Genomic DNA, 27,814 nt, shown 5'->3' with positions numbered 1-27,814 from the left:
ACTCTGCAGAGGAGCCATTGGGGTCTGAGGCCCACCGTTTTCCTTTTGCCTAAGGCCCTTCTTGATGAGCCATATAGGCAGCACTTATTCTAAGAGCTCACAGATGGTAAAGCCAGTAGTAGCCCCTGCACATGGGGACATACTTCTTTCTATCAGGATACAGAGCATTTGCTGAGGACTTACGTTTTTGCCACCTCAGGATATGTCAGGGGCTTAACTACAGCACTGAGCAAGATGGAATATCCAGGCCTCAAGGAGCAGAGAGATGGGAGAGGCAGGAAACAGACACTCGATGATGTTATCAGGTGTGTGGGGGGGTCACAGCCAAGAAAGCAAAAGTGGAGGGGTGACAATAGCAAGCGAGCCAGCCAGAAAATCCTCTTTAGGACTTCTATCAGGATAAAGTGGACCCAAGATATGGCAAGCCCACACAGTGAAACGCCACCAGCCATAAAGGGAGTAAAATCTCAACCCCGGCTACAATCTGGCTGACCCTAGAAGATGCGTCAAGTGAAAGAGGGCCATCATGAAAGCCGAGTGCTGACGCCGTTCATAGAAGTTTCTAGAACAGACATCTAGATTCTAGAGACAGAAATCAGAGTGGGGGCTGCCCTAGCCATGGAGAAGCACAGAGAAACAGGTACAGGCTTGTTTTGGAAGCAAGGTCAATCGGAACTAAGATGTGGTGACAGGCATGGAGATAAAGCATCTACGGGGCTCACTTTAACTGGGTGAAGGGCATAAGTTACCCGTGAGTGAAATGGCTTCTACAACATGAAGGGGAGAAAAGAGAAAGTGACCTGAGCAGGCAGCCTTGAGTGGAGGTTGGCCGAGAGAGTGAGCTGGAGAAGACCCTCTGGGCAGAGGGCACACCAGGCAAGTACAATGACCTGGAGGCAGGAGCCACCTGTATGTTTACAGTTGTACTTAAAAGCCAGGCAGTCAAACAGGAGTGAGGAAGGAAGTGGGTGGGGCCAGCCAGCCCCTGAGGAGGACAGGCACAGTTTTGGGGTAGAGAGACTGTACATGAGGTTTCTAGACAATCAGTCCACTTCCATGAAGAAGTGAGACCACTGCAGGGAAGAAGACACATAGTAATAAGGATGGTCATTGTCTAGATAGGAGACACTGTCCTCAAGGGAGACGGAGCATGCTACAAATAGCAACAGTGAGAATTCAGACAGGGACAACTGCATCTCCCCCTCACCCCTCAGAACACCAATATGGGGGTTGGGGCTTGAGGTGAAAGCTTCCTGGATGCAGGGCTTGAATGTGGCCTTAAGGAGATGGGCACAGCCATCTGGGGCAATAGAGAGGCCTCTCCAGTGTGGCCTTGTGTGGGGCAGGGTCTCTAATTTATGCACATGGCCTCAGAGAACCCTCCTGATCCCAGAAGATGAAGATGGTCACTCTGCTCTGGCAAAATGACACCCATGAATCCCAATTAATCCCAAACTGGTTTCAAAGTAAGTAGGGCATTCTCTTCAGGATAGCCACCTTACTTAGCCTTTGTCAGGCAGGCTCCAACTGGTCCTCAGTGGGACCATAGTACCCACGTGGCCAGAAACCCAGCCAGGGCTTGGCATTCCGAACAAAGCAGGCTGGCCGAAACTTGAGTGGCCCGAAACGAGATAGGTCACAGGAGGCTGGCCAGAGAGCAGCTGCATTATTTATTGTCTGTCCAGTGTGGCTGCTTGAACTGGCTAGGCCTTGAAGGAACCCTCTGGACAGTATCTTGTACAGGGTGGGTGTGGGCCGCAGGGTGCTGGCCCCCTTACCCGGGGCGGAGCTTCCTGGATGCTGGGTGATCAGGGAGGAAGTTAGACGTCAGGGTTGTGGTGGGGCGGTCCCCTGGTAGGGAGAGCCTGAGGTCTTTCGTCCCCAGGGCCCAAGGAGGCAGGTCAAGCACTGGCTCCAGGGAGATCTCCAGTCTTCCTCTGTGACTGTGAGTACCACTTGCTTCATTCCGGGAGCCTGTGAGGGGCTGGTGATTCTCAGCAGTCTATGGGGTCAGCAGTTGGGACCTCTCGTGAAGGTTCGCACTGTTGGTAGGAGCTGTTCTAAGTAAGTGCTTTGCTCTGCCTAAGAGACACAGTCTGAGCCACACTCTGGAACCCAGGTGCTTCCCCACTACTGCTTGAGGGCAACATCAACTACAGGAAAAGCTCTTTGGCCTGGAGCTACACAAGGCCTACTCAACTCCAGGCATGTACAAGTGCTTCACAGCTACCTGAGAAAAGGGACCTTGGCCACACCTACTCCACAGCCAAGTAAAACTGAGTCCGTTAGGGGCTCAGGGTTCCTGGTTTGTGGCCTGATACACTTTATGTGCCTACTGCCACCCTCTCTTGACTTCTCAGAGCATAAAGTTTGGAGATTTGGGGGGCAGGAGTCCTTGCCAAGGCCCAGTCTAGGGTTCCTATCTATTAAGGAAATTGGTGCTGGGAAGATTCTGCCTTGAACAGCCCCAACCCACACCCCTGAGTATTTCCTCTAGGTACTACTCGTACCCTATCCTCATCCCCACCCCCATCAGGAGCCACCTGACCAATGACAGTTCAGTTCGTTTCATTTCTTTATTTCTTTCTGAGCCAGTCCAGGCTAGAACCGGAGGCTCTCAGATCCTGGGGCTGGGAGAGTCTTGAAGAAAAAGTCCCTGAGATGTGCTGTGCTCTGGGAAATACTTTGTGGTGAGGGGGTGGGGCTGAACATATCTACATCCCTAGGGAAGTTCCCCGTCCCAGATCCCATCCAGAGAGGGAGGCTTTCAATGTTCTCTGTAAAGCCAGCCTCAGAGATGTGGGGACATCTGTCTGCTGTCATTCGGCTAGTGGATGTTCGGGAGCTGGAGTGCAAACCTGGAAAGATTCTAGGCCTTCTCTTCTAATCAGGCTTCTCTATGGGTGCCAGGGAAGGAGAGAATGTTCCATCACTTCCCTGTTGTTGAGTCTGTTTTTCCATATGACCAAGGGCTGGCTCCCATCTGAAGCCCCAGGCTGGTGGAGGAAGCTGGGCTAGCCAGAGTCTCTTGATAACCCCAGGGACCCTGGAGAGTTGGGCTCTTTCATATAGCCTCTGTGGGACTGCAGGGCCCAAGCTGGATGCAGGCTCCTGTGCCTAAGACCCATGTCAGTCCAACCCAAAAGACCTTCCCAGCACAGGTCAGAAAGGCTGTGACCATGAGCTAGGACGACCAAGTACCCACAAGAACCTCAGACATTTGCCTCACTCCTCTGTCATCTGTCAGCTAGTCAAGTGGGATCAGGAGCCTTTCAGCACTTGGTGACTGTGACTCTAAGCAAAGTGTCTTGCACATTATCCATTTAAATTTATTAAAACTCATGTCAAGCATTTATTGGGTATTTCCTGAATGCTAAGGCACCGTCTTGTCTAAGAACTAACAAAAGGTGATAAATTTGATCTAACTTGTTGCTCATGTGGCATAGGTTCCTCAAACAGAACTAAACTAACCCCGCAGCATGGTGGATCTGAGAAGGCTGGTGGCACAGGATGTGGGAAGGCGGGATGGTAGGGTCGGTTTTATATTGATGGTCCCACATTGCTTTTGAGAAAGCATCTGCTGGTCATGAGACTGCTGAAGCCAGTTTGTGTGTGTGTGGTGGGGGGTCCTCTTTATGGGCTCTGTTTCATGGTCCCTCCTGGGCTAGGCAGCTATGAACAAAGCTGTGTCCCAAATTCAAGCCAGTCTGACTCCGGAAGTTCCAGGACAGAGGTAGCAGGACTGGCCAAGCAGAAGGTGAGTCTAGGCTGAGTCCAGCAAGTGGAGCACTGAGGCGGCTGCCAGCTGGCACACAAAGTAGGGTGCTGGGCTGTGGTCAGGCTGCAGGTTAACAGCCCAGACTCAGGGTGTCAGCTCTGCTATTTTATTGGTTATATGACCTTGTTACAAACCATATCTCTTGCCATGAGGACCTTGTTACTTCTAAGTGAGAAAAAAAATGCCCAAACCAAACAGGCTTAAGCAGAAGGAGGCTTCAATGGTTCAAGAAACTAAAAGGTGACTGGCTGATTGCTTTAGGAGCCGCAGGAACCAGTGACTGGCTAAGCTGGAGGATTCGGTGTTTTCCATATTTGCCTGCTATGTTCACCCCGGAGGCAGGCTATCTCCATGTAGGCATCCTTGGCATGTGGCAAGTGTTCAGAAAACCTTAGCCGTCTCCTTCCATTCAGTGTCATCACCCCGTGACAAGCCAGCTACAGTGAGCAACGCACTTTTCTCCATAAGGTTGCTTGTTCTGCCCTGGGGGTTGGGGTGGGAGGGGGGAAGAGGAAATTGCCACATAGAGCAGTCAGGGCTGAGGAAGGGGTAAGCTAGCAGGGAGAGGAAGAACATCAGAGTTTTCTCCACAGGGGCTCTCCAGGAGTTCCCTTGTGTGTGGGGGTGTGTGGGGTTGGGGGAGGCTATAGCAATTGTGTTACATTTTGATGCAATGGAGGGGCTTGGCTTGGGCCTTGAAAACCAAGGAAGCAGGTTCCTTCTAGTTCAGTCAGATCTCAGGGTGAGCTGCCCAGCCTGGGCTAAGTCAGAAGCCCTGCTTCATCATCATCAGCTGGTGTGGGACTACTGAACCCACATGGGAGTGAAAGATAGTCCTGGGCCCAGGTGGTACGTAGTGGTAGGGCACTGGCCTGGCATGGATTCTATCCCCATCCTTGTGTAAAGAAGAGGCCTCCAGATGCAGCTATAAAGAGAGAATAAGCATTTAGTGAGCATCTACTGTATGCAAGATTCTATCTAGCACTCTCAATAAGGCGCCTCCTTGCACGTGTATGTGCTACTGAAGGTTCCTCAGCCCTTTGTAGAGAATGGGCGGCAGTATCTGGATCCAGGCCTGGGTTTGGTTGGAACTCATTCTTTGGTTAGGTTCTGTGGCCTTGACTGCTATCAGGTGGCTGCTGGGATGTCACCCATGAAGGTGACATATAGGGAAGTCATCATGCTCAGAACAGGCATGTGTTAGGGAGTGTGTTGAAATATCTTCCCAGCAGGCCAACTGCAGAACCTCTGTCAACAGCCTCAGTGAAGGCAGCTACAGTTGGTCTGAAACTAGGCCCTGGAGACAGGCAAGCCTGGTGAAGGGTGAAGTGAAAGGCCCTGGTTGTGGTCACAAAGGACAGATATTTGCTTTTGAGTACCAGGGTGTTTAAATCCTGTGTACTAAGTGACTCCTAGTGTCTTCTCTCATCAGGGATAAGAGGAGCTGGTGGGAAGAACATGAATGTGTTCCATGGCTGAGACCCACTTCACAGGGGATGAGCAAGCCTGGACAGCTCCCCATACCTCTGAGAAATGAGGTTAACCCAGAGTTAAGATTATATAACAACCAGGGGTGATATCATGACAACAGTGCGGTAAACACCTGGATTATTCCCAAGAAGAGACAGGGTCTCAGTTTGAACTAGAGTCCTTAAATTTTGCAACCCTGGACTTGAGCCTCCTGGGAAGCTGGCTCAGGCCCAGTATCCTGAGGTGGGCACCAGTTTAGCCTGTGTAGTGGTCAGGCCTAATGCTTGGCAAACACTGAAGTGAAAGCAGAGTTTCCAGTATGTCAGCTCCCGGATATTCTTGACAGTGAGACAAAGGAACCTGAGAGTAAAAAGAAATCAGCCAGTGCCCTTTGCCCTAAAGCTGCAACTCTTCCTGGGACACCAAGGTAGATGTTTAAGACACTTTAGGGTGCTAGGGAAGAAGTTCTGGAAGGTTCCAGGAGGAGTGGTGTTGAAGGCAGGTCTGATGGAAACTGGGATAGGGTCCTGGACAGAGTAGCCAGATCATCTTCCACCATAGTGTATGGAAAACAACCATCCCTCTGGAGTCACATGGGCCTTGGAGGAGTTGAGGACCTAGGTTAAGGCAGAATGAAGGTCTGGTGAGGCCTAGAGGTCCAGCATGCTAGCTCCTCCTGTAACAAGCAAGCAGCCAGTGTCCTTTCCATTGTGACTCAAGAACAAGTTAGTCCACACTGACTGTTTATCTCCTTCTGTTCCTGAGGAGACCCCTGTACAGACGAAATTAGGGTTCCACCTGTGTGTGCAGTTGCTGAGGTCTCCCCCTTCTTTCACTGCTTGCAGCTCATCACCATGGCAGGGGCTTTTCTCGTATGACAGCCTCTGCTTGGTCTGGCCCTTTTGATGAGTGCCCTGGGTTTTCTGGGCAGCCTTGGAATAAGCCGACTCCTATTAGACCCTTAGTCCAAATATAAAACCGGAGTGTTCGGGTACCCTGGGCTAGGGACTAGACAAGTTGGTAAGTTCTTGAAAACTGGCAATCTTATGGGATCAATTACAGACCTAGAAGGCCTGGTGACAGCACACATCATCATTCCCTGCCATCACTTCAAAGTGCGGTCTGATGTCCCCATTTTATAAGTAAGGAAACCTAGGCTTGAGGGAGACTGAAAGTTTACAGTTAGCATGTGGCCTCAGGTCCCAATTGGCTTGATCCCCAAAGCCTAGCTAGCTCTCCATTCTTCCTTGACAACTTATCTGGATCTAGCCTGATCCCAGTGAGGTATCTGAACTCATCCCAATTCACATTTTGTGTCCCATGATGCTTGGGGTTACTTGCCAGAGGCTAGATTAGCTGGACAGACCCTGGGCTGGGGAGAGGCAGGGCTCTGTGGCCAAGAAGATAAGTCCTAGTGTTACTTGGAGGAACTGAAGTAACTTTGTGGGCTCTTAGTCTTACAGTGAAAGAATTTAAAGTTAAGACTCAAAAGGAAGCTCAGGACAATTTATTACAGGTTAAGGAAAAACAACGTAGACAAGATGGAAATCTCATTGGCCTCCAGGAGGATGCATGCTGGAGAGAGTCATACCTTTAAAGTTAGACATAGAGGTCAGAGAATCAAAAAGCCCACGGTGGTTGGGAATAGATGCTTAGGAGGACAGAGCAATAGATCTAAGTTTATATGCCATCAGATTGCAGGCTTTTGTGTTCCAGGGCAGAGGAATATTTGTACAAGGGGCTGGTAGTTAGAAGTAGACACAGAGATAGCTGATTAAGAAAGGAAAAGTAGCCGGGCGGTGGTGGCGCTCGCCTTTAATCCCAGCACTTGGGAGGCAGAGGCAGGTGGATTTCTGAGTTCGAGGCCAGCCTGGTCTACAGAGTGAGTTCCAGGACGGCCAGGGCTACACAGAGAAACCCTGTCTTGAAAAACCAAAAAAAAAAAAGGAAAAGTACTCCAAGAGTAGAGGTAGGCTTATAAGCCTGATTAGGTCCTTTGTAGCATCTACCTCGCCTGTTTATGTTTTCTGGTCTTCTCTTCCTTATGTGCTGTTGGTTATAAAGACTTCCAGCCTTCCTCTGCAAGCTGATTTAATTCCTAGGTTAATGTTGATGTCTTATTTCAGGGACTCTATTCTGCTGCTGTAGTGTTTCAAGTTTTTCAGCTTCATCCACTGCCTCCTTGAGGATCTAAACTATTTTAGATTCCAACCTTATCAGTATCTGTAGCTAACAGGCTGTGCGGACATTTCGACTGTTACATCTTGTGGCAGTCCTGGAGGAAGATGCCAGGTTAAGGCTCCCAACTTAGAAGCTGCAGCAACACTGGGTTGTGACACTGAGGACATTTCAGAGGGAGTTCCCCGGGGGTTGGAAGACTAGTTCCAGAGAGGTGCTACCCAGTAGGTGCTGTGGCAGGGTGGGGCTGAGGAGGTGGGGAAACAGCTACTCGCTCACTTCCCCTTTTAGCCCCTGTGTGGAAGGTGAGAGGCCTGCTTCCCTAGTCACTTCACGTCCTGTCAGTGGTCGCCCCGCCTACACCCCCCAGTACACAAGGGGAAACTGAGGCAATAACTTCAGTGTGCTTCATTCTCCTGCCATCACACAGGAAGGGCTTCCACTGCTCTGTGGTCTACTGCCTCACTATGTGATCTTCCCAGAGCAGAAAAGGAGGCTCATGGAAAGACTCTGGCCCAGTGCCCAGGCCTTTAAGCACTTAGGATTCCTCTCTTTGGGTGGTGGACTCCAAGGGTCACATCTGCCATGCTTCAGAGTGGGAGGTAACATAGGTCCTAGAAAGCTGGCCCCAGATTCCATTCTGCCCTGGGCAAATTGAGTGGCCTTGGGCCAGTCAGTCTGCTTCTCTGGGCCTTGGTTAGCCTATCTGGAAAAAATGGCTTAATAGCCATCCTGGCATAGGTGAGAAAAGTTAACCAATGCCTGGCCCAGATGGATTTGCCTGCCTGTCAGGATGGGTACCTAAGCATCTTCCTCATGCTACCCTCATGGGTACCTCATGAAGGTACCACCTTCCTGCTCCAGGAGCTCGGAGTGAGTGAGTCGTTATCTGGCCAACAGTGTACCTAGCTAATATCTCCCAAGCGCCCTCTGTGTGTTGGGCCCAGAATGGTGGTGGTGGGGGCCGGGGGCAGTGGAACTCATTCCTCTTGGAATATCTGGGACTCAGGAAACGGACCACAGCGTGAAATGTGGCAGTGTGGTTTTGAATGGCTTCTTGGGTGGTCACAGGAGAACTGAGTTCAGGAAGAAGGAAGCCGCTACATGAAGGACCAGCTGGACATTCAGGTTCTAAGGACAGAGGGACAGAGGGAATGGGGACTTCCAGCAGTATCCTTTTGGGGGATGTCTGACTGGGCACAGAACCTGGAGCCACTCCACTGTTGGATAGTGCTCACCTTGTTCCCTCAGCACAGACTGGAAGAGGACCATACTCCAGCTGCAGTGATTGGGAGGTAGCCTGGCTGGCCCAGGAGCCCCAGACTGAAGGTGATCAGGGCAGCAAAGACCCATCCTCCAGGGAGGCAGTGGAGATCAGTGTCAGTGTCAGCATCCCTGAAGACACAAACAACCAAGTTTCCTCTCCAAACATAGACTCCAGAAGTCACCTGACCCAGCTCCTCCTGAGGGTCATGTACTTAGAACAGGCTACTGTTTCTCCCTGGCGCTGGTCTCCTGCAGCACAGTAAGAGCCATGGCTGTGGCTGGCAGCCTGTATGTGCCAGGTACTGTGGACTGTGCTTTTGTACCCCATTCTTGCCTCACTGTGGCACTGATGACATCATGTGGGACTTTTTGGCATGAGGGGTCTGCTGGACATGTTACGAACTGGTCTGAAAAGACTGACTAGTTTTGAAAAGGAGTTTGTGTCATAAATGCTGGGCATTTGTGTCCGACAAGAAATCCCAGAGCTGAAATACTAGAGTCCTCTAGATGAGTCCTGGTTCCTCTTGGGTACATGGCTCAAGGTTGTTAAAGAAAAGTCCCACTATGGCACTTTGGAATGACCTTTCCAAGGCATCTGCACATGCTAAGGGGCCTGTTTGGCTACCTTTATGTTGAGGATAAGGGGAATTCTCTTGGCCACAGTAGTTACAGATAGGAACCAGAGCCCATACGAACACCTCAGGATATAGCCCTGTGCTAGCTCCCCGCATAGCAAAATGTGGTGTTCCAGGAAAGGTTTGGTTTGCTCTTCTGCTGAACAGGATCCGAAGGTTCGAAGACTACAAAGTCTGTTCTCAGCTGGCTTCCCCAGGGTATATTTCGAGAAGCCAGGGCTTGAAGGGCTTTGAGAAGTCACCTAGCCATTCATTCAGTCATCACTTAAAGCAGGGTTTCTCAACATGTGTCAAGATCCCTTGAGGGTTGAATGATCCTTTCATAGGGGTTGCCTAAGATCATCGGAAAACACAAATATTTACATAATGATTCGTAACAGTATTAAAATTATAGTTATGAAGTAGCAATGAAAATAGTTTTATGGTTGGAGGGCACCACAACAGGAGGAACTGTATTAAATGGTCACAGCATTAGGAAAGTTGAGAACCATTTTGTCAGAGGGTCCTGGTCCTGTGAGAGTTTTTGGGGAGGAGCAAAACCACAGATATTTACATCATGATTTATAACAGCATCAAAATTATAGTTATGAAGTATAATGAATATAGTTTTATAGTTGGGGGTCACCACAACATGAGGAACTGCATTAAACAGTCACAGCATTAGGAAGGTTGAGAAACATCTTGTTAGAAGCCCTGTGAAAGTGTTTGAGAGAGAGCAGGGCAAGCTGGGTACTTAAAACAAGCAGAGCGTGATAAACCCCAGGCCAAAGGGATGAGGTAAGGGGTGGGACCCAGAAGAGGGAGAGGAGGTCAGCTCAGCCTCAGCTTCAATCCTGTTGCTTCATCTGCTTTCAGAGACATAGCAGAGATAAGGATGAGCTCCACCCACTGGGCCACTAGGGAAGAGTGAAGGGCAGAGGCAGGTCAAGGGTAAGGGGCCTCTAGAAAGGATGTGGAGAACCTGGGATTGGGTTTTGTTTTCATTTTATTTTATTTTTACTTTTATTTTTATTTTTATTTTTTCACAGTATTGAAAGTAGAACCCAGGGCCCTAGGCATGGTAGGTAAGCACTCTGCCACTAGCCACATGACCTCAAATTCCTGTCAGTCCTTTTGCCCTCCCTGTACTACCAGGCCAGACTCTTTTCTCTTCCCGTCCTATCTCCATTTTCCTCTACCTCTTTTTTTCTGGACTCAAGCCATCCTTCTCTCTTAGCCTCGTCCATAGCTAGGACCAGCTAGAGCTAGCGGGTACCACCACACCCTCCCCACTGCCTGCATCATAGGATTGTGAATATGCATCTAGCTCTCATCTGTATAAGGACTAGTCCAGCCACAGCTGCACTGGAGTCCTGGGCATTGATGGCTCACCAAATACTTTGGAACTTGAGGGAGGAAAATTACTTTGGGTTTGAGCTGCAAAAATTTGCCTCATTGATTTCTCACGGCAAATCCTGCAAGCACAGGTGTAAATCTCATCTCTTTATTAGTGTCTGGTTTTGGTTTTGGTTTTGTTTTTTTTCAGTAGTGGGTATTTAAATTTAGAACCTCATATATCCTAGGCAAGTGCTCTACCACTGAACACCATGCTCAGCTATCTTTTGCAGACTGGCTTCGAACTCTTTCTGTAGCCCAGTCTAGTCTTGGACTTGTGATTCTTCAGTGTCTCAAGTGGCTGGATTCTAGGCTCATACTGCCAGTATTGGCTTTGACCTTGTTTTGCAGCTGGGGAATCTGAGGCAGCCAGGTGTGTTGCCAGAATTCTTTTCTAAATTCTGGGAAGTAGCAGCATCAGAATTGGAATTCAGAACTGACCTTTCCTTTGAGGTTGAGGGTGTGTGTCCCAAACACTGACTTAAAAGAGACTCCAATATTTTCATATCAAGCTAAAGTCGATTGTTTCCATCCCCTTCTCTCTGGTAGCTCCACCTCTCATCTGCAAGATCACAACAGCCTGAGGCAGTTTCTGAGAGCTAGTCTCTACCTGACCCAGAGCTGGTTTCCATCTGGTCTGTCTGAAAAGATGCCCTTTGCTAGCTGCTCCCAGCCTTCTTCAGTGTGGTCAGTGTTCCCCTGCAAGCTCAGTAAGTCAAAAATCAGGGTATGATGACACACTATCCCTCACCTCTTTTGGCCTCTTCTTGTACACACAAATGTGAACTGGAAGGCTGTCTACTATTTCAGAAAGGCCAGATTCAGAGGAGGACAAATCCTTGGAAGAATGACTGTAGACAGGCTCTCTAGCCTCTTGGGCTGTTTCTTCATCTCTTAGATGGACAGAGATTCCCATTAGGACACAGACTGTGTCATTTACTTAGGAGGCTCCAGGAGAAGCTGGCTATGAGGCTACTGCCCATCAGAAGTTCATCTGTATATCAGCTGGAGCTGGACTCAGGGAGCAACCCCAGCATCTTCCCCAGTTCCCTCCCTCTGACTGTGTGGATCTATGGTTTATGTGAAAAGCTGTGAGTTCCCTGGGGTTATGGAGACTGCTCTTGGCCCAAAGCATAGCCCATGCTTCAGGGTCTCAGTTCTACAAACAGGTGCCCTGGCATAGGCACCACAGGAAGTCAGTGGTGAATTCTCAAGTGCTAAATTGTTGCTATGTAACAAGCTGTGTGGAGCTGTGGCTTGAAATAGCAATGGTCTGTGATGTGGGGTCTGTGGGTTAGGGGATCTGCCAGTTTCTGCTGGTCTCCCAGGGAGGCCAGGGAAATAGATTAGAAGGCAAGCATGGCCGGAGATAGTATCTTTTAGCAGAACCACTTGGATCCCTTATTGCACCTCATCACTTGAGAGGAAAGAAGAATGTCTGCCATAAAAGGACTTGTAGAGCTAGGTCCTGGAGCAAGTTCCCAGAACATCAGCCGCAGGTCAAGGAGGCAGGTGGAAACCATCTACCAGACCAAAACTGAGAGTCTTGCTTAGGAGTGTGAAGTGCAACTGCCAGTGGCTAGGGTAGGATGGGGAGGGGAAAGACAACAGGCAGAGAGTGGGATTCCTTGGAGCTGGAAGACAGTCCGTAGAGGAATCCTTTGCTTCTGGGTGAGGGAAGATGATGTAGGGTGGGATGTACCCTGTGATCTTCCTCTCCACCTTGTGTTTTTGGGGGTACTTTTTGTGGTACTGGAGGCATGTGCATGCTCAGTAAATGGTCTACCACTGAGATATACCCTGGGCTTAATGCTTAGGATCTCAACATAGTTTTAGGTGTACGGAGCAGTTTGTGATTGTTGGGGGTGGTAGTAATTTTGTTTTACTCAAAACTGTTCTCCTATGCTCTGGTCTTGCAACTAAGTCTAGGCCATCTCAGACTTTTTTCCTTGTCCACTTCCACATGGACGCTCAACGGCAAATGAGCCTCTTCCCCTCTATGTGGTCTCCTAAAGGCATGCAAGCCCCTGCCTTCTGAATCTACAGCCGTAGGGCAGCATGCAGAGAGGTATGTATGTGCCACAAGCTCTCAGACCTAGCCCAGGGATCCAGTATGACTAGGACTTCTACCATATTCTATACCTTGGCCCCACCTTGGGTTATAGGACAGGCCAGCTCCCACCATAGGGACACATGGATGCTAGGATGGGGATCTGTAGCCATAGGTTGCAGTTGTGGGATGCTTTTCAGTAGGATGCTGCTGGAGCCTCCCTCATGTCACACAGGCTCTGCAAGTTTCGTTCACAAAACTAAATGTTATCCCGGTGAGATTACACTTCAGTCACTCAAACCTTAGCATGTCTGTTCTGTGTGCTGCTCCACACAGCAGCATTAAATGACTATTGAGGTGTGTCCGTGCAGGGTGCTGTGGCTTCTGCGGGGAAGAGGGGACCCCAGGACCCCACCAGGATGGGCAGAGCTTCTAAGAGCTATTTCGCTCCCGGGCTCCTGCTGAGGCCATTAGCCAATCGTCTTACATTGACATTTAAATGAAATAAAATTAAAACCTCCATTTGGGGGGGGGGGTCAGATGATCAAAGCTCCATGGCCACATGCTAAGAAATAGAAGAAGAAAGGCTTGGCACTGACTGTCAGTCCTGGCCCCTGGCCTGCATGCCTTCATCACCACGCAGGCCCTGTCACTTAGCCTCCGAAGTGACTACCTGGGCTGAGCACTGACTGAAGGGGCTCTGGGTCTGTGCCGTTAAGTTGGCTACTAGTTCCCAAACTCCTCAGGGTTCCCCTGGGCTGCAGCCTCCCACCCATGGCAAACCTTCCCTTTGATCTTTTGCTGCCCTGCAGTGGAGCAAGTGAGCCTCCCTTCTGCCTGCCAAGTCTTTTCCAGGAAAAGAGTTTGGCTGCTTTTCATAGGAAACTGTGAGATGCCCCCTCCCCTCCCAAAGAGCTTAACTGAAGACCCGGTTCAAGGAGACTGCAGCTGGCATTGCAGCGGGTATGTTTGGGTTTGAAGGATGTCAGCATGTGAAAAGCAGTGTTTGTTTGGTCTGCCACAGTGTTGGCTGTACATATGGGATGCAAGATTCCTTAAAATAAGTCAAGGCTCCCGGCTTGGGAATCCCCAAACCTCCAGGAGCTGGAATCTCTGAGAAGTGTCAGCTGTATGGTAGGGTGGAGGCTCTGTTGGGTCCTCTGAAGGCCAGAGCTGGGGCTGGTTGGCCACTGTGCTTTGTGCAGGGCGGAGGTGAGGTGTCATCTGCCACTTCCCGACCCTGCTCTGCCACATGATGCCACTCCTCAGTCCTCAGCCCCTAACTGGTAGCCTAGCTAACTCTGTATTTTCTCTCACAGACACAGGCCAGAAGATTGCCCTGTGCATGTACTCTGCCTGTGCAGAGCTATTGTCTTTGGATTGGTATAACCAAATAGCTGAAATGAGATAGTTTATCAAGCAGAGAAGAGTATTTGTTTGAGAAAAGAGGTTTATTTAGCTCAGAATTCTAGTAGTAGAAGACCAAGTATCATAGGGCCAGTGTCTGGTAAGGGGCCTCTGTTTGGTCACAATATGGTGGACAAGTGGATAGGAATTGGTAAGAGTGCAGAAAGGCCAAGGACCTCCTCACTTTACAAAGCATAAGCTGATTTCCGATAACTACAGCCCCGGGAGAACATCATCCTCCTCCTAGAGCTATGCCCCAACCACCAAATCTCAAAGGTCCCCACTACCTCTTAGTGCTGTTGTAAAGGGAACTAAATGTCTTCTTTGTATTCCTTTGGGAAACAAACCCCAACCAAATCACCAACGGCCCTCACTAAGCTTGACTTGTCCCAGGGCTTAACAACTGGGAGAATTTTACAAAATTTAACTTCCTTATAATCTTGGGCCATGAGGCAGAAATGAGTCAAGATACAAGTCATTATCATTCAGGATACTGGGCTGGTATGGGTCTGGGGGAAGGTGTTGCTGTGGGGTGCCCATATCCTCTTCCTGCTACACAGTCTTCCCCAGCTAGGCTGCATCTCAGCATCAGAAGAGCAGTGTGTGTGTGTGCGTGTGTGTGTGTGTTTTACAAGTTTCCCTGCACACAGAAGGCACTCACTAAATATTTTCTGAGTGGAAGAATGAATACAAACTGTGGCAGCCAGAAATGTATCACCACACTGACCTGTGGCCATGTCTTCATTGGGATCTATCAGACAAATGGAATGATAAGCTGCTCCACCACCCTCTCCTCCCCCACCTCCAAATGACCTTTGCTCATCACAGGACCAGTGCTGCTCCCTGCACCAATGCACAATTTAGTCGAGTTCTGGGCAGTATTTTTTTTTTACTCTTGAATTCTTTGAGTTGTAAAAATTTTGAATTAATTATTTTGAATGATATTACATTTAATTATTTTGAATTAATTAATTAATTTGAAGTCTATTTTATCTGTGTGTGTATATACAAATGCACATGTGCACATGCCATGGTGCACCTGTAGAGGTCTAGGGACAACTTTTAAGGATCACACTCAAGGTTGTCAGGCTTACCAAGCACTTTTACTTAGTAAAACATTTCATCAGCTCTTACCCTGTTATTTTTAGTTTTACTTTTCCAGCACTGAGGACAGAATCCAGAGGTTCAGGGATGCTAGGCAAGTGCTATACCACTGATCTAAATCCTCAGCCAAAAAATCTTAAAGCAGAGTTTTGAAAATAATTTGACAAATGCAGGCTTCTTCCATGTCCCTTTCACCCCAGTCACCATTAGTAAAATGTTACCAATTCTTGTTCTGGGGCACGTGTGTGTGTGTGTGTGTGTGTGTGTGTGTGTGTGTGTGTGTATGAGGTCACGGCAAATGTGAGATGAGACATTTACCCTTAAATAATACTCCAGTCTTTTTCTTCTAAGAATAAGACATTCAACAGTTCCGTATTACCACAGTCAAAATGAAGTTTATACAAGCCATGTTTTTATTTTGTCATTTGCCCCAATCAGGTTCTTTATATCAAACTTTCCCTTCCTTCCCTTTCCCCTCCCTTCCTCCTTCCCTCCCATCCTTCCTTTTAATTTCTGAGACAGGATCTCATGTAGCCCCAGCAGGCCTTGAACTCTCTTAGCTGAGGATGACCTTGAGCTCTTTACCCTCCTGCTGCCACCTTCCAACTGCTGGGATCACACCCCTACTCCCGGCTCCATCTAATTCTTGTGTTGCTTTGAGTCTGTGTTTTGTGAAGTCTTCATTGAAGCGCAGTGTGTATTCTATGAAATGCAGCCACAGTAAATGTGTACCTCCACAACATTAGCATACTGTCCTTGTTGAGTAACCAGCACTACAGCATTATTTGAAGTCACTCCACTCCACTCCACTCCACTCCACTCCACTCCACTCTACTCCACTCCACTCCCTGTCTCCCACAAATCCTTGGCACCCATCAGCCCTCTTGTCTCTGTAGAGTTGCTTTGGAAGGATCTTCTATGGATAGAAACCCGTGATGTGTGGCCTTTGCTGTCTTGGTGTAGATTCAAGGGCTATATCATGGCTACAGTTTATTTCCGTGTGTTGCTGAGTAGCAGTCTACTGTCCATTTCTGGCTTGTCTGGTCCCTAGAAGATGCACACCGGTGGTTGTCACTTGGATATTTAGAAATGCTATTGCTATGGGGTTTTGCCAACATTTGTGTATGGGCACAGCTTCCATTTCTCATACAGCTAACTATGAGTGAAGTCTTGAGTTAGATTAGAAAAAGTAGGCAAGCTGTTCCCCAGAGCAGAGGCCCCTTCCCACTCTCGTCACACCGTGCCATGAGGGTGTGCTTTGTGTCCTCTTCAGCATTAGCTGTCGTCCACAGCAATTCCAGCAACCTCTTTGGTGTGAAAGGCTGTCCTCTGTGGCTTTGATTTGCATGTTCTCTTCGATAAATGATGTTGGGGAGTCTTTTCCTACATTCACAGGGAATATTCTCCTGTGGGGGAAGTCTTTCTCCAGCCTTGACCCTGGTTTTTACTAGATTATTTCACTGAGTCATTAGTTTCTTTATGCTCCAAATGCATGTCCCAGTGGTTATGAGACTCACAGTCATCTTTTCCTGTGTAAGGGCATCGTCTCACTTTTGGGGGGTGGCTTGAGACAGAATCTCTCTATGTAGCCCTGGCTGTCTTGGAATACACTGTATAGACCAGGCTGGCTTGGAATTTGCAGAGATGCACCTGCCTCTCTGCCTTAAGTGCTGGGATTAAATGTGTTCACCACCATCCCTGATTCTTCCCACTTTCTTTCCTTCCTTCCTTCCTCTTTCTTTCTTTCTTTCTTTCTTTCTTTCTTTCTTTCTTTCTTTCTTTCTTTCTCTCTCTCTTTCTTTCTTTCTTTCTTTCTTTTGTTCTTTCTTTCTTTCTTTCTTTCTTTCTTCCTTTCTTCCTTCCTTTCTTTTTCCAACAGAGGGCATCAGATCCATGTGGTTGCTGGGAATTGAACCCTGGTCCTCTGGAAGAGCAGCCAATGGTCTTAACCACTGAGCCATCTCTCCAGCTCTTCTCACTTTTTTGACGGCCTTTTTTGACATGCAAAAGTTTCTCATTGTGATTTACTGACTTTTATTTCATCCTTTGCATTTTAGTGCTGTGCAAGAAATAATGGCCTAACTCTCATCAGGCCTGTGGTTTATCTACTAGTTTTGGAACTGTCTGTCTTCAATTCAGATCTTTGATTGTTTTGAGCCAAACACAGGAGGAAGTTAGCGTTCAGAGTGTCCTATTGCATAGAGACTGTCATGGGGAAGAAGCAGAGGCCAGTGAATTACCTCAGCACCTTGTCAAAGCCGTACCTCACTTTACAGTGCTCAGTTTTGTTCTTCTCACAATACTAGGAGTTGAACAGACTTGGAAGATGCTAGGCAAGTACACTGCCACTGAACCCTCTGTATTTTGAGGCAGGGACTCATTGAAGTGCTCAGGCTTAGCCCTTCCTCACTTACCCAGTAGCCCAGGCAGTCCTTGACCTTGAGACCTTCTTGTCTCAGCCTGCTGAGAGCTGAGTGGCTGGGCTTATAGGTTTGCACTACCAGTTTGGTTTCCTTTTTTTTTTTTAATTTTTAAATTTTTTTTTTGACTGAGGATGGAACAAGAACTTTGTGTGTGCTAGGCAAGCAACATCCTACTGAGCCACACTCCTGGCCTGACCATACATTTTTAAATGCTATTTTCATGGTGTTAAAACCCTCCCCATTTTAAGAGGGTATCTAGATGACTTTCCAGAAAAGAAAAAAGAGAGAGAGAGAGTTTGGAAGGCTGGGGGTGTATGTATCTCAGGGCAAAATGCTTGCCTAGCATGCAAGAGGCCCTGTGTCTAGCCCAGAACCTCCCTTCCCCCAACCCCAGTCATAGTCTTGTTACCCTTGTTCTGAACACATGCCTATCATGGGACCCTCCAGTGTGTCAAGGCTAAACACTGGAATTGATGCTTATTGAAGTGGGGCTTCACAGACCACATTCTTACTGGAGGACATTCTTACATTTGAGAATCCCATGGCAGAAAGCTAGCTGGAAGGTAGAGGTTTGTGCTAGGTAAGGGAAGCGTCCCACACCATGGTATCTACTGTTCCCCAAACTAACAGAGATGCCAAAGAGTGATAAAAAGAACCTAGTTAGGAAAGTCCCTGACCTGCCACTGTCCTCCATGGGTGTTTGTGGGGGCACTATCTAGGAACACTGTGAGGACAGAGTACAGGTACAATGCTTGCCTGACATAGAGTAGATACCAAGTAACAGAAAGTCCTGTGTGTGGCAAGCACATGGCCATGTCTGCCACCTTGCCCTCCATCCAGGTACTTCTTCTCACCCTATCTCAGCAGCGCCTCGTCTCCCCAGCAGAGCAGCCCCCAGCCCTGCACCCTTGCCCCAACTACACTGCTGCCCTCTCTAAGGCCAGCTTTGCAGAGTTGGTTTATGAAGGATGAATAGGGTGTTTTCCTAGCCCCAGAGCCCTTCATCAGGTGAGCAGACCCCCAGCTGGTCAGTGTGGCTGCTTAGCTCCTGTTATGGGTAGCTATCATCTGTAGACCTTCTGCCCAAACCAGTGTCCTAGAAGTGCTGGACACAGTAGGGGCCCAAAAAATGACGTATAGAGGAAGTGATATCTTTGGAGTTAGGTCTAATGGGTTTGGACACAGCTAACAAACATTTAGGAAGTTTTGTTCATGTGCTGGAAACTAACAGCGCGTCACCATTGTGCAGTCTGTCTGTCTTTATTGGTGAAGTTGTGTGTGTGGTTGTATGTTTATAGGTTATTTGTGGTTTTGTTCTCTGAGCTACTTATGTGAACTGGACTTTAACATTTTTTGAATCGTACTTTCTTTTTTTTGTTGTTTTTTTTGTTTTTTTGTTTTTTTTTGTTTTTCAAGACAGGGTTTCTCTGTAGACCAGGCTGGCCTTGAACTCAGAAATCCGCCTGCCTCTGCCTCCCAAGTGCTGGGATTAAAGGCATACACCACCACCGCCCGACCTGAATCATAGTTTCTATTGTTGATTTCTTCTTCAAATACGGAATAAAGCAGAAGACTACAACGGACAAACACATGGTGACATGGCACAGCAGTATGTGCTCAAAGCCATTAAGTTTAGCCTGACTGTCGAGAAGCTGCTGGAGATGGGACTGGGTGAGGAATCTCGTTATCCCAAAAGCGTAGGAAGCTGTAGAGGAGTTCTGAGCAGGAGAGGGATATGATTGAGTCAGTTTTTGAAAATTGCTTTCCATAAGGGACAGTACTGGATAGAAGTAGGAGCTAAAAGGGTAGACTGGGGCTCGAAAGGTTGAAGAGTGCCTTGTTTAAATTACAAGAAGAAGGCACAGACATGCCTGCTGATGAGAGAAAGGAGGGGGAGGGAAATGAGGGATGGAATGGCTTCCGCTACACATACTTCCTGTGCTGCTAGCATCCGCACTGCAGTGAGCACACTATTTTGTGTCTTGTGGTTTTCTTCTTATCCATTCCCTGACTTCCTCTATACATAGAAGGGGCGGGGCAGGGCAGGAGAGGATCCAGGCTGGGTCACTCTCTGGGTGAGTAGGTTTGGTTGCCCAATATGAGGCTCTGCCCTAAACATCTCAGACCCACATGGTATCTACAGATTGGTCATCTGTCCCATGCCACAGGACTGACCTCCAACCCAGACAGATGACAAAATTGTTGCCAGGGTAACCTCAGACAGGAAACATGAAATAAGTATTTCCAGGCAGGATATGGACATGGGAAAAGCAGATAGGACTGGCCCTGAGGGAGCTGGGGGAATCTCAAAAATCACTTGGGTCCCTTGACCCTTAACTCTGCTATCTCCATGTCCTCTGGGGCTCTTTCAACACCCAGTTAGCTCTTCTGCTGAGAAGGTTCCAGACTGTCAGTGTGTGGTGGGCATTTGTCCTATGCTTCCTGCTCACTTGGTAGAGGAAACTGTAGGATTCAGAAGGGGCACCCTCCATACTGAGGTCACATGGGCAATCATCCCAAGCCTGTGTCAGACCCTAGACATCATATCTCCCAACATCAGAAATTGCTATTTTCTTTCTAAATTTTTACATTTATTTTATGTGTATCAATGTTTGCTTACATACACACACACACACACGTGTGTGTGTGTGTGTGTGTGTGTGTGTGTGTGTGTGTGTGTGTGCACGATGTGTATGCTTGGCACTCATAGATCTTCTGGGACTGGAGTTAGGATGGTTGTGAGCCCCTATGTGGGTGCTGGGAATTGAACCCAGATCCTCTTCAAGAGCAACAAGTGCTCTTGGCCACTGAGTTGTCTTTCAGATAGAATTTTATTATTTGCAAACATCATTAAAAAAAAAAACCAAAAACCAAAAAACAGCAATATATCCAAGCCAGGTTTAGTAGTGCATGCCCTTAATCCCAGCACTTGGGAGGCATAGGCAGGCAGATCTCTTGAGTTTGAGGATAGCCAGGGCTATACAGAGGGTAAAAAACAAAACAAAACAGTAAAACAGTAATATAGTGAGATATATACTTATACATATATGTATGTACATACATATATACAAAAACACACATGCACCTGTAAGTAGAATGTTTCAGTGGAGGGCCAGTCCTCTTTCCTGTTCCCAACTCTCCTTGCCCTTCTCAGGGTATTACTGTGCCTTCCCTGGCTCATCCTTGTCAGAGGTAGTATGTGCAGGGGTCAGCAGATATTCTGTATCACTCCCCCCACACACACCTCCAAAGGTACAAATACTTAACATAAGCATGCAGATCAGCCCTCCAATACTGTAACAAATATCTTGTTTCAGCTTACACTTGTAGAGGGTTTGGTCCGTGGTTGCTTGGCACCATGGAAGCACGACCCATCATGGCAAGATCAGGAGGCAGAAGCAGCTCCTAGTCAAGGCCTGAGAAAGAAGATACAAAGAGTAGAGGTTCAGTCACCTCCCGGTACTGCCACCCTAGAGGCCAAAGCCATTTCACACAGACTTTGGAGGTACAGGGATATTTAAGATCCAACAAACCCATCATGAACTGAAAATGTTTGGTGGAAAATTTATTCAGTATATCTGCTGATTTACCCTCCAGTTAGGCAGCACCTTTTGTGTAGAGCAGGCTGGTGTCCTGTCCGCTGACCCCCGTGGGAAACCTATTCATCCCGACATCTTGGAAGATGGTCAGACTGCATCTCACTAGCTCAGGGAAAGATCAGAACTCAAGTCTGGAGTGTGTTCACCACATATCACTGAGTACATGACACCACTGTAAAATGAGGGAAACATAAGATGGAAACATCATAGCTTGGGGCCTGCCTGTACTCAGCTTTTTGAGACACAAAGACAAGCAAAGAATATATGTGGGTGCTGGAAACCAAACTTGGGTCCTCTGTAAGAACAGCAAGTGTTCTTAACCACTGAACCATTTTTCCACCCCCCAAATGGGTATTTTTTTAAAGCAGGTGAAGTGAATTGTGTTCTGATTGCATTTCTTTAATGTGCATTTAATTACAAGCAGGGGTGAATATTTTCCCTGAGCAGCTGTCATAGCCTTGGCTGCTTTCTAGTGGGTTAGTCATCCTATCGATTGGAAGGAGCACTTTCTATGTTAGAGAAATTAACTTTTTTCTCATTTTCCTCATTAACTTGTGCTATGTGCCGCAGACATTGTTTCAGGGTGCCATTTGTCTTTTTTACCTTGTTTGTGGTAAATGATTCCATTTATATAGTTTAATTTGATATAGTTCAATACATCAACATTTGCTTTCTTGGCTTCTGGGAATGAAGCTTCCACACAGTGCCCTTTACACACCTTCCACACATCAGTGTGGCCGACCCACTCAGCAGCCTTGACAGAGACAGGATGGGGATGCCATCACTTTCAGCTTACAGTTTATGGGGTTCAGAGAGGTGATGGGACCTGGCTAAGGTCACACAACTGCCTATCTTCTACCAGCCCCATAACTGACCTCCACACCAGCAATATTAGTTATAAAAACTATGGGCTGGTGAGCTGGCTCAGTGGGTAAGAGCACCGATTGCTCTTCCAAAGGTCCTGAGTTCAAATCCCAGCAACCACATGGTGGCTCACAACCACCCATTATGAGATCTGACGCCCTCTTCTGGTGTGTCTGAAGACAGCCACAGTGTACTTATTTATAATAACAAATAAATCTTTGGGCCTGAGTAAGCAGGGTCAACCAGAGTGAGTGGGGTCTACTGGAGTGAGCGGGGTTGATCGGAGCAAGAAGAGGTCCCAAAAGTCAATTCCCAACAACCAGATGAAGGCTCACAACTATCTGTACAGCTACAGTGTGTACTCATATACATAAAATAAATAAATAAATCTTAAAAAAACTACACAAGAATCTTCCTCCTTGAAGGAGTGCTTTTAAACATATGTTTTAAAACTTGTACAGTACGCTGGATCTGGAGGTACACACCTTTAATTCCAGAACTTGAGAGGCAGAGGCAGGAGAATCTCTGTGAGTTTGAGGTTAGCTTGATCTTCTAAGGGAGTCCCAGACTAGCATAGGCTCCATTGTCTTAAACTAAAACAATAAGCCATTGCTCTAACAATGTGCAAAGCTATAACTCGGTTTGGGGGAGGGTAAGACTCATACCTTGGACTGTGAGCCCATCCTACTGGAGGGCACCAGCAAGGTGCTATGGATTTACTTTTCAGGTGGGGCAAGGTCTCAAAAATGGTCTCCCAAGTACCAGGGTTGCAGGAGTGGCCACACGGCATAGATTATGATTGTCAGGGGGCAAGAAAGATATACCAGGATCTAGACTACACCTTAGCTTGGTTATCAATACACAATATTTTAAGATTCAGAAAATTCTTAAAGAGTTAGGTGTTAGCATGGGAGCTAATACTTGTAATCACAGAACTTGGAAGGCTAGGCAAGATTGTCATGAGTTCAAGACTAGTGTGGGCTACATAGTTCCATTCAAGCTTGGGCTAGAGTGAGGCACTGTCTAGCAATAAATAAAAAAGCAGGGTATAAGATAAAATAGCTCTGAAAGAGGAAGCACCTTGTTCAAGGTCAACACAGCCTAATGGCAGCCTATCCAACCCCATCTGCTCACACATGACATCACTCCCCCAGATTCCTCCAGGCTGGACCGCGGCAGCGCAGTCCTTCCAGTCTCTTGCCTCGCCGCTTCTAGGCACCAGGGGGCGCTGCTTGGATGCAGTGCTCTCTCCTGGCGCCCTTGCTCCACCTGGTGGGAGGCGTGGGGACTCTGCCTAGGAAGCCCCTTTTTCCGACTGGGTTGCTGTGTGCTCCCCACGTCTCTGCTCTCTACTGCACAGCTGACAATGCTTTCTCATCCTTGTATTTTTCTTAGGCACAACCCTGCGAACCCACCTTCCCTCTTCCTATCTCTTCCAGGCTAAGCTCCCCTTTCCAGTCTATTTCTTTCCCAAACTTAGGGTTCCCGGTGCAGACTCCCCTACCCCATTCTCAAAGACAGTTGCCAGGCTAATTGAAGCCCCTCATAGTATTTATTTGGTGGCAAGTCCATTGCACTAGAAGGATAAAGGACACAGCCTTCAGTTTAGGATCCTTCGCCCTTCTTTCGCCCAACAGAATAGTGTGTGTGTGTTTGTTTGGCGGGGGGCGGGGGGGGGTCCCTAGAGGAGAAGCGGAGGGGCGTGGTGCCCGGATAAACCTCAGCAGTCGGAACACAGTGCCACTCGGAGCCGGTGGCATGTCTCTGCGAACTGCGGACGAGTGCGGGAGGAGGAACACTGGCCGCAGGGGATGCGGTTCTCCTTGGGAGGGCCAGGGAGTGTGGGCCCCGGCTGCATTTCGGCTGGGTGTTGACTTGGGGGGAATCTTGAGGTACGTAGGAGAAAGGAAAGGTGCCGCCGCGCCTACCACTCCGCGCTGGTTTTCTGCGTGCCTGGCCACCTGGCCTATCCGCTGCGGCGGCCCCGCGGCCTCCAGCGCCCTCCACTTGCCCAGACTTCGGTGACGTCGTTGGTTGGGGCGGCACCCGTCCTCCCCGCCCCCGGACACACACACACACGCGCGCGCACACACACCTTCGGAAGGGGGAAACTGAGGCCAGGCAGAGAGAGGACCCCCGCCAAGGTCGCGTCGGGCGGGGGCGCGGGGTCAGGCTCCGGTTCTGTGCGCCCCTGGACCCCGCGCCCCGCCGGCCCGACGCGTAAGGGCCGCGCTCTCGGCGGGTCGGCGCGCGCTCGGCAGCTGCGGGCACCGAGAGGTAGGAGCGGGCGGGCCGGGATGTGCGGACCCCGGCGGGCTAGCGGAGCCGCGGCGATTTCGCGCGCGCGCGCGTTGCGGGCTTGCAGACTCTGGGGACCCGGCGCCACCAGCCTTGCAAGCGGGGCGGTGCGGGGCGGCCCCTGGGACGCGCGGAGGACGCGACCGAACGGCTTCTGCGCTCTGCGGACCGCGCAGCGGGGTGCTGGCGATCTGGGTGGGGGCGGTCGCCTTCCACGCCAATGCGGTGCCTCCTGCTGTGCTGGGACAGAGCCCGGGGGTCGCCCTGTGACCCTTGCCTCCTTTCCCCTCCCCCCTCCACCTGGAGAAACCCCTCCAGCGCTTCCCAGTCCCGAGCCTGCGGGCGGGAGGGAGTTAGAAGCATCTCAGGAATTTGCCTCACACTGCTGGACGCGCCCCAGAGTGGGTGAAAGCTTAGTTCAAGCTGAACAGCCTGGACTACAGGGACCTGATCCAAAATTGGCCCTGCTTGTGTGGCCTTGGTCTCGGGGGTCTTCCTGGTAGGTCCCTCCCAGTGAAATCAGTTCAAGGGTCAAGGCTTAGGGGCAGGACATAGTGAAACCTCTGGACCTGGTCCTGTATGTGACAAGAGGCAGGCTGTAGTATAGGGTTGTGAGATTTACTGGGGGCTGGTAAAGGAAACCCTATTCCTTTCTAACAGCCTGGGCCTGGGACCTTCGGGTGAGGCTTGGTGTGGGAAATCCCACACCCATCCTGACCACAGCAGCTGTCCTTATTCTGTGCCTTGGCAAGCTTGGTTAGCAGAGAAGGTGTACAAGGACCTCCCACACCTCCAGGAGTCCCAGGGAAAACCCCTTTCCATCTTTCTACTGGGTAGTACCCACTCTAAATTGCCAAGCTGTAAACTGTCACAGCTGATCTGTCACTGGAGCAAACTGAGCAGAAAGATGACAATTGGGTGTCCCCTCCCCTGGCTCTGTCCACTTCATGAGCCTCCCAAGGACAGCTGTGGGCACTGCCTGGTCAGTTGTGTGTGTTGCTCTGAGCATGCTCAGTTCCTACCTGGTGGTCAGATCAGGAGTCTGGCTGTGCACATTGCTGAGCCACTGTTTCATTTCATGGCCAGCATCTGCCTGTGTTCATACTGGCCAGTCAGTGTAGCCCCTCTCCAACTCCAGAGGAGGCTCCAACGTGGCCTTCTAGTCACCCTTCCCTGCCCCCAGCATTGTGCTCTGCTCCTCATGGACTGGCAAGGTGGCCAGGCCTCTAAAGTTACTTGACCATAAAAACCCCCGGAGTTGAATTTGAAAACCAGAGGCATTCCCTGCCCCCTCCATCCCTAGTGTTGGAAAAGACAGGCTAAGAGGTGGTTCAATGTGCCACATTGCCCTCAGCCCTGTCACTGAGTATTGTGCTGGAGAGAGTACCCAAGAGTCTGGCACAGAGAGGCAGGGACATGTCCAAGGTCACACAGCACATTCAGGGTTTAGGGGCCTGCTCCTGTCTCCCAAGCACCCTAGGTGTTCTTGGGTAGCTAGCTGGTTCGTGGGGAAGGTGCCATGAGACTGGAGGCCACCACAGAGGTCTGTGTAATGGAGGAATAAAGAAAGGGACCAGTGTTCCCCTTTGTAAGGGACTCTGGCTCCTGCAGCTTGCAAACATTAAGTAATCTTAGGTCTTATGACCAAAGTTGCCACTAGTCTCAAGGCTGCTTAAAGGGCCCATCGCACTCACTGCTATGGCTGTCCTGCCCAGCTCTGCTCTGCCTGCCATCCTATGACAGGCTACTTCCCCAGTGTCTGGGGACAAGTAAACAAGGTTGTGGGTGGAAAGTTGATCCCACTTGTCTTCAGCTAACTTTTATGCCAGTCTTCTGACACTAGCATGTAGTCTATCTAAGCCCCTGAGTGTTCCAGTTCTTGATTCCCTCAGGGACCCTACCTTGGGGTTGGATGGTTGTACATAGGAGGCTCAGGGTTCATGCTGACCCACATGGATCTCTGCATGCTGTGTGTGAAAGTGGAGACTATATGGAGGCTGGTGAGCTCCTGCTGCCTATGTAGAAGGGAGCCCATCTGTGTGAGTTCTTCCTCTCTACAGGAGGTACCTGTCCCTAATGTTTAAGGCTAATATAAGTTTTGTCATGAGCTGCACCCAGAAACACCCCGAGAAAGTAGTTAAGTCCCTTTTCACTAGTGGTATCTTAGATAGGATGAGCTTTGATGCCCCTCCCTGGGGGGTGGCTATTTAACTCCAAGTCTCTGGCACCAATGATGTGTTTTGTATCTTGTGCTTAATTCCTCCAAGGGCTTTGTGGAACCTTGAGGGGATGGCAAGAATCCTGAGGGTGTTTCAGTGTAGCAAGGCACGGATCAGGGCCTTCCACCCGCAGGTCTGTCAGATAGTGATCTGGGGCAAGCTTTGGGCTTAGCCTGGGCATTTGGTCTGAAACAAACCAGGAAGGAAAGTGAGTACCTTACAGCACATCCAGAGGCAGCGGCTGGTGGCCCTTGTTACCAGTGAACTCAGAGAGTCTGACCATCCTAGAGCTGCCCTTCTTGCTCCTATGCACAAGTTCTTTTCTGAGCCAAGCTGAAGCATCCTCATTTTAACCTACCATCACCCAGGCTTCTTTCCCCACAGTAGACAAGGGCTGGAAAAGAAAGAATGGTTTGTGTCTTAGGGTTACTATTGCTGTGATGAAATACCATGACCAAAAGTAACTTGGAGAGGAAAGGGTTTATTTCACTCCCAGTTCCATAGAACAGTTCATCATCAAAAGTAGTGAAGGCAGGAACTCACACAAGGCAGGAACCTGGAGGCAGGAGCTGATGCAGAGGCCATGGAGGAGTGTTGCTTACTGGCTTACTTCTCATGGTTTGCTTGACCTTTCTTATAGAACCCAGGACCACCAGCCCAGGGTGGTCCTCCCACATCAGTCACTAATTAAAAAAAATGCCCTATAGACTTGCCTATAGCCAAATCTTATGGAGGCATTTTCTTAATTGAGCCTCCCTCCTTTCTGATAATTCTAGCTTGTTTGACATAAAAGTAGCCAGCAGTTTGGAAGTTACAAGAGGTGGGGATGAGTAGCAACAAGAGGGACTGAAAGGTGGTGAACTTGGATGCATGAGGCTTCAGACGAAGGACATGGAGATAGCCGTCCATGTCCTCAATCCTGTGGAGTTTTAGATCCAGCTCTCAGTTTCCTAGCTTTGAACATGACTTAGCCCAAGTCACTAGGCTTTTCATAGTCTCAGTTTCTATCTATCTATCTATCTATCTATCTATCTATCTATCTATTATTTATTTTTTCAAATTTTGGCTTTTTGAGACAGGGTCTTGCTGTGTGGCTCAGGCTGCCTAGAACTCACTATATACATATATATATATATATATATATATATA

The 27,814-nt window shown here is 48.9% G+C and overlaps 1 protein-coding gene across 8 annotated transcripts in view; it reads left to right on the top strand.

Moving 5' to 3' along the window:
• The window catches only part of LOC116099261 (IQ motif and SEC7 domain-containing protein 1), a 330,953-nt gene that overhangs the window by 230,144 nt on the left and 72,995 nt on the right, over positions 1-27,814 (top strand). Inside the window, exon 1 of one of the 8 annotated variants that reach the window (XM_031382563.1) lies at positions 1,521-1,945. The exons of 6 other annotated variants lie outside the window; for them this stretch is intronic. The gene's annotated coding sequence lies outside the window, so the exon portion shown is untranslated. Of the gene's footprint in view, positions 1-1,520; positions 1,946-24,080; positions 24,426-27,814 lie in introns of those variants that run through there. One more of the 8 variants, XM_031382564.1, reaches the window with a different exon arrangement.

This window comes from Mastomys coucha, unplaced genomic scaffold, assembly GCF_008632895.1.
Source record: "Mastomys coucha isolate ucsf_1 unplaced genomic scaffold, UCSF_Mcou_1 pScaffold20, whole genome shotgun sequence".
NCBI classification, from domain to species: domain Eukaryota; kingdom Metazoa; phylum Chordata; class Mammalia; order Rodentia; family Muridae; genus Mastomys; species Mastomys coucha.
This window is presented reverse-complemented; position numbering and strand designations above follow the sequence as displayed.